Raw genomic sequence first — 6,437 nt, 5'->3', positions numbered from 1 at the left:
GGTCTCAGAGTGATGGAAACCCCCACAAATGACCCCATTTAGAAAACGAGACCCCTTAAGGTATTTATCTAGTGGTATAGTAAGTATTTTGACCCCACAGTTTTTTGCTAAATGTAATACATAGCAGGTGAAAAAAAAATAAATTTCACTTTTTTTCATAAAAGTATCAGTTTGAAGACCGATTTCTTTGTAAAGCGATCATGAGAATGAAGAAACACACCACAAAATCTATCACCCTGTTTCCAAAAATACCATCATTGTGGCCCTAATGCGCTGCCTGGACACACGGCAGGGCCCAAAAGGAAGGGAGCACCCGGAGGCTTTCAGGACTCATATTTTGCTTGAAAATGTTTTAGGCCCCACTGTACATTTGGAGAGGCTTTGAGCTGCCAGAATGATAGAAACTCCCCATAAATTACCCCATTTAGAAAACTAGACCCCATAAGGTAATTATTTAGGGGTATAGTAAGTATTTTGACCACACAGGTTTTTCGCTAAATATATTGGAATTAGTCCGTAAGAATTAAAATGTACTTTTTTTTTCTGAAACATAAATTTTTAATATTTACAAGGTATAACGAAGAAAATGCACCCCAACATTTGTAAAGCAATGTCTCCCGATTATGACAATACCCCATATGTGGTAATAAACTGCTGTTTGGACCCACAGCAGGGCTCAGAAGGGAAGGAACGCCATTTGGATTTCTGATTTTGCTGGAATGGTTTTCGGTGCCATGTCGCATTTGCAAAGCACTGGAGGGACCAAAACAGTGGAAACCCACCAAAAGTGACCCCATTTTGGAAAAACCTTCAAAGAATTTTTCTAGGGGTATAGTGAGCATTTAGACCCCACGGGTCTTTTGCAGAGTTTATTAGAATTCGGGCGCGAAAATTAATATTAAAATGTTGCATTTTCTCATTTTCATAAGGGATAAAGGAGGGGAAAAAATCAACCATTTTTTATAAAGCAATTTCTCCCGAGTACGGAAATACCCCACTTGTGGTCATACGTTTTTTCATTAGAAATGAATTAACCCTTTCAGGACATCCATTTTTTGCTTTCTTATATTAGATTTTCACTCCCGGCTTTCCAAGAGCCATAACTTTTTTATTTTTCCATCATTAGAGTAGTGTGAGGGCTTATTTCTTGCGGGAGGTGCTGCAGTTTTTATTGGTACCATTTTTTGGTACCTAAAAAGTGATTCAAAAGTTGTATTAATTTTTATTTTATTTTTTAAATTTTTTAGCGCGAAGGTGACAAAAAAAAAACCTGCGATTTTGGCGGTTTCAATTATTCCATTTTTTTAAGTTGTTCACTGTGCAAATTAAATAATGGTATATTGTAATAGATCGGACTTTTACGGACGTAGTGATACCAATTTTGTTCATTTTCTTACATTACTTTAGAAGAAAAATGGGAAAAGGTGTTTTACTTTTAAAAAAAAAAATTCTCACTAATAACTATAATTCTACACATTTTATTAATCAATCCCCTTAGGGGACTTGATCCAGTGATCATTGGATCGCTGGTACAATACACTGCAATACTAATGTATTGCAGTATATTGTTATTCTTACAGGCTTCTGTAACAGAGCGATCGCTGTACCTGTCAGTTAGTCCCGGGTGTCAGCTGTAATACACAGCTAACACCCGCAGCGTATGGAGCGGGCACAGTACGTGAGCCGGCTCCATACATCAACCCCCGCACCATGACGGGCAATTAAGTCCTAGTGCGCAAAGGGGTTAGTGCCCAGCGGATGGTTCAAACTGAAAATTGCAATTTTCCACTGATATGCCATTTTAGTGCATAATATGTTGTGCCCAGTTTGTGCCACAGAAGACCAATGCCTCATAAAACGTTAAGCGGGCTCTCTCGGGTATGAACTTTTTTTATTTTTTCAGCACCGGAGCCGTGTGAGGGCTTATTTGTTGCGGGACAATCTGTAGTTTTCATTGGTACCATTTTGAGGTACATGCGTTTTTTTTTTGTTTTTGTTTTTTTCACTTTTTATCCCATTTTTTTGCAATCCTGACCAAAAAACAGGAATTCTGACACCGTTTTTTAGGTTTTCTTTTTGCAGTGTTCACCGTACTCTATGAATGACATTTTTACTTTATTCTGGGAGTTGGTACGATTACGGCGATACCATATGTATATAGGTTTGGTCCTTTTTTTTTTTTTTTTTTTTTTTTTTTTTTTTTTTTTTTTAGCGTTTGCACAATAAAATCACTTATTTATAAAAAAAAAAAATTTCTGTCACCATACTCTGAGAGCCATAATTTTTTTTTATTTTTTTTAGTCAAAAAAGCTGTGTAAGGGCTTGTTTTTTGCGGGACAGATTGAAGTTTTTATTGGTACTATTTTTGGGTACATGCTACTTTTTGATCACGTTTTATTCTTTATTTTGGGAGCGGTGGTGACCAAAAAATATGTGATTCTGTCGTCGTTTTTTATTGATTTTTTTTTTTTTTGGGGTGTTCATCGTGCGGGAAAAAGAACATTACAGTTTTATAGTTGGGTCGTTACGAATGCGGTGATACCAAATATGTGTACTTTTTTAACGTGTTATTTTTTTTTCTATAATAAAAGTCTTATTATAGGGGAAAAAAAAGCATTTTGTGTTTATAATTCTAACTCATTTTTACATTTTTTTTTTTTTTTTTTTTAAAACCTTTATTGCTTATTTTTACTTTTTTTACTTGTCCCACTAGGGGACATTTAGACTTGCAGCTTTGATCGCTGCTAGAGTACATTACACTACACACGTAGTGTAATGTACTCTAACTGTCATTGTGACGTGACAGTCACACTGACAGGAAGCACCGGAGGACCGGCCGGAGGCTGCTCCTCCGAGGCTTCCGTATATGGCAACCCGGAGGTCATTGTTTGACCTCCGATTGCCACGACAAGCATCGGTAGCCCCCACGATCACTTCGTGGGGGCTGCCGATGTGCTTCAAACCACTTAAATGCGGCGACGGCAATCCGTCGCCGCACTTAAGGGGTTAATTGCCGAAAGCAGCGGCGATGGTCCGCTGTCTGGCGAGACTGATGTGACAGCTGTCTAGGACAGCTGTCAGCGCGCGCCTGTCACTCAGTGTTTACACGGAGTGACCGTTTGAAATACTGACGAAAATGAACGTCATGGTGCGGGAACTAGCAGCCGAACATGACGTTCATTTTCGTCATTGGTCGTGAAAGGGTTAAGCCTTTAAAGTTAATACAAAACCTTTGGCAAAAAATGTCACGAGCGCCGCATGTTTGTCCTGCCTCCCATTGATTTCAGGGAGGTCAGAGGCAAAACCGTTCGAAGAAAAAGCGCATGCCCCTCTTTTTTTTTTTTTTCCCCCGCGAGCGTCCAAAAGCCTCATATGAGAAAAGAATACCTGTGCTTCTCATTGAAATCCATGGGGGGCAATTTGGGGCGTTTCTTGGCATGGTTTCCGCATCAAAATCAGCGCCAATAAACTCAATGTGAATTTACCCTAAGCCTGATGAAGCTTGATGTTTTGTTTACAGGGATATTCCCACCTTTTAACAGTTTCCTGACCGCCCACAGTAAATTCACGTCGGCACTTGCTGGGCTCTGTGCAGCGCCAACGTGAATTCACGGTAGGTGTTTAAAAGCTTGATCCGGGTGTCTCAGAGTAGCGCTGACACCCGGATCGCGCTGTTAACCACTGCCTCTGGTCCCGGAGACATGATCGGGACCGAATTGGTTCAGGTCCTGATCATGTGATCGCAGGGAAAGTTTGTTGTAGCAACGAACTGGAAAGTTTGTTACTATAACTAACTTTCCCAGGGACCGATTGCGGGTGCTGCAGTCTGTTGCATGGCAAAACCGGAGGCCATACAACAGCCTCCGGGTCTGCCATGCAAGGCAGCCTATGAGTACCAGCCGAAGGCCGGTCCTCATAGGCTTCCTGTCTGTGATGCTGAGAGTCACACTCTGACAGTTTATAATACGTTACAGTACCTAGGTAGCTGCTATAATACATTACACTATCAGTGCTGCAGGTCTTCAAGTAAAAAGTAATAAAAAAATGTTTTATAAAAGTCTAAAAACAAGTTTTAAGTTACAAAAACAAAAAAATGCTTTTTTTTTTCCTATAATAAGTCTTTTATTATAGGAAAAAAAAAAAAAATTTAAAAAAAAAAATACACATATATTTGGGATCACCACGTTGGTAACGACCCAAACTTTAAAACTATAATATTATTTTTCCCGCACGGTGAATACCGAAAAAAAAAGAATTGAGAAACAATGTCAAAATCACTTTTTTTGGTCATCACCCCTCACAAAATATAGAATAAAAAGTGATCAAAATGTCACTTGTACCCCAAAATAGTACCAATAAAAACTACACCCCGTCTTGCAAAAAAACAAGCCCGTACTCAGCTATTTTGACTGAAAAATAAAAAAGTTATGACTCTCGGAATATGGTGACACAAAAAAATTATAATTTTATCGAAAAGTGATTTTATTGCAAACGCCACAAAACATAAAACTATATACATATGGTATCCCCGTAATCTTATCGACCCGCACAATAAAGTAAAATGTCAGAATTTACATGTACCCTAAAATGGTACCAATGAAAACTACAGATTGTCCTGCAACAAATAAGCCCTCACACCGCTCCGGTGGAAAAAAAAATAAAAAAAAGTTCTGCCTCTCAGAATATAGCGACAGAAATTGTGCAGTGTCCAAAAGCGGATAAAATCGGGCACCATTTATCAGTGCGACACCGACCACATATCTATGAATTATTATTTATTCACCCCATTATTATACCCTCTTCTTATGCCCTGATGTACTCTGCCCAGCTTACATATACCCCCACACTATAAACTGAAATACCAGCAAAACCCCAAACAGAACTATTACCAAGCAAAATCTGCACTCCAAAAGCCAAATGGTGCTCCCTCCCTTCTAAGCCCTACAGCGTGCCCAAACACCAGCTTACATCCACATATATGACCTTTTATATCCGGGAGAACCCACTCAACATTGTAAGAGGTATTTGTCTTCAGTGGCACAAACTGGGCACAACATATTGTGATTTAAAATGGCATATCAGTGGAAAATTTAAATTTTCACTTTGCACCATCCGCTGCGCATTAACGCCTTCGCGCACCACGACTTAATAGCATGTCGTGGTGCGGGGGGTTATATATGGAGCGGGCTCATGCGCTGCGCCCGCTCCATATTCTGCAGGTGTCAGCTGTGTATTACAGCTGACACCCAGGACTAACGGTCAGGAACAGCGATCGTGCTGTTACAGGAGCCTGTAAAAATGACATTATACTGCAATACATTAGTATTGCAGTGTATTGTACCAGCGATCTAATGATCGCTCGTTCCAGTCCCCTAGGGGGATTAATAAGATGTGTAAAGAAAAAAGTCCAAAATCCCCCTTTCCCATGTTTCCTCTAAAGTAATGTAAGAAATAAAAAAAATTGGTATCGCTGCATCCGTAAAAGTCTGAAATATTTAAATACACCATTATTTAACTCGCACTGGGAACGCCGTAAAAAATAAAGAATTTAAAACGCCAAAATCTGTTTTTTTTGGTCAAGTTAGCTTTTAAGAAAAAAATCATAAAAAGTGATCAAAAAGTTATATGTAAAAAAAAAATGGTACCAACAAAAACTACAGCTCTTCCCGCAAAAAAGAAGCCCTCACACCGCTCAATCGACCAAAAAATAAAAAAACCGTATGCCTCCCGGAATGCGGTGAAAAGTTTTGTTTTTTTAACAAACAGTTTTTACTTTGAAAAAGTAGTAAAATATAAAAAAAATCTGTATAAATTTGGTATCACCGTAATCGTATTAATTCTCAGAAAAAATGTAAGTTGTTGTTTTTACTGCACGGTGAAAGCTGTAAAAACGAAACCCAAAAAAACAATGGAGGAATCGCAGCTTTTTCCGAATTCAGCCTGCAAAGAATTGTATTTTCCGTTTCCCAGTACATTAAATGGTACTTTAAATTGTGTCACTAGAAACTACAACTCCTCACGCAAAAAATAAGCCCTCACACCACTCTACTTATGGAAAAATCAAAAAAGTTATGGCTCTTGAAAAGCGGGGAGGGAAAAACTAAAATGTAAAAGTCCTGAAAGGGTTCATTTCTCCTGAAAAAGCATTTATGAACCACGTGGGGTATTGCCGTACTTGGGAGAAATTGCTTTACAAATATTGGGGTGCTTCTTATCCTTTGAGAAAATGAAAAAAATGCAACATTTTAGTGGGAAAAATGTTGATATTCATTTTCACGGCCTAATTCTAATAAATTCTGCTAAAGACCTATGGGGTCTAAATGCTCACTATACCCCTAGATAGATTCCTTAAGGGCTATAGTTTCCCAAATGGGGTCAGTTTTAGACTGTTTCCACTGTTGTCTCAAATTGGGTCACTTTTGGGGGGTTTCCACTGT

Source organism: Rhinoderma darwinii, chromosome 8 (assembly GCF_050947455.1).
Source record: "Rhinoderma darwinii isolate aRhiDar2 chromosome 8, aRhiDar2.hap1, whole genome shotgun sequence".
Taxonomy (NCBI): Eukaryota; Metazoa; Chordata; class Amphibia; order Anura; family Rhinodermatidae; genus Rhinoderma; species Rhinoderma darwinii.
The sequence above is the reverse complement of the archived record's forward strand: the minus strand, read 5'-3'. Positions refer to the sequence as shown.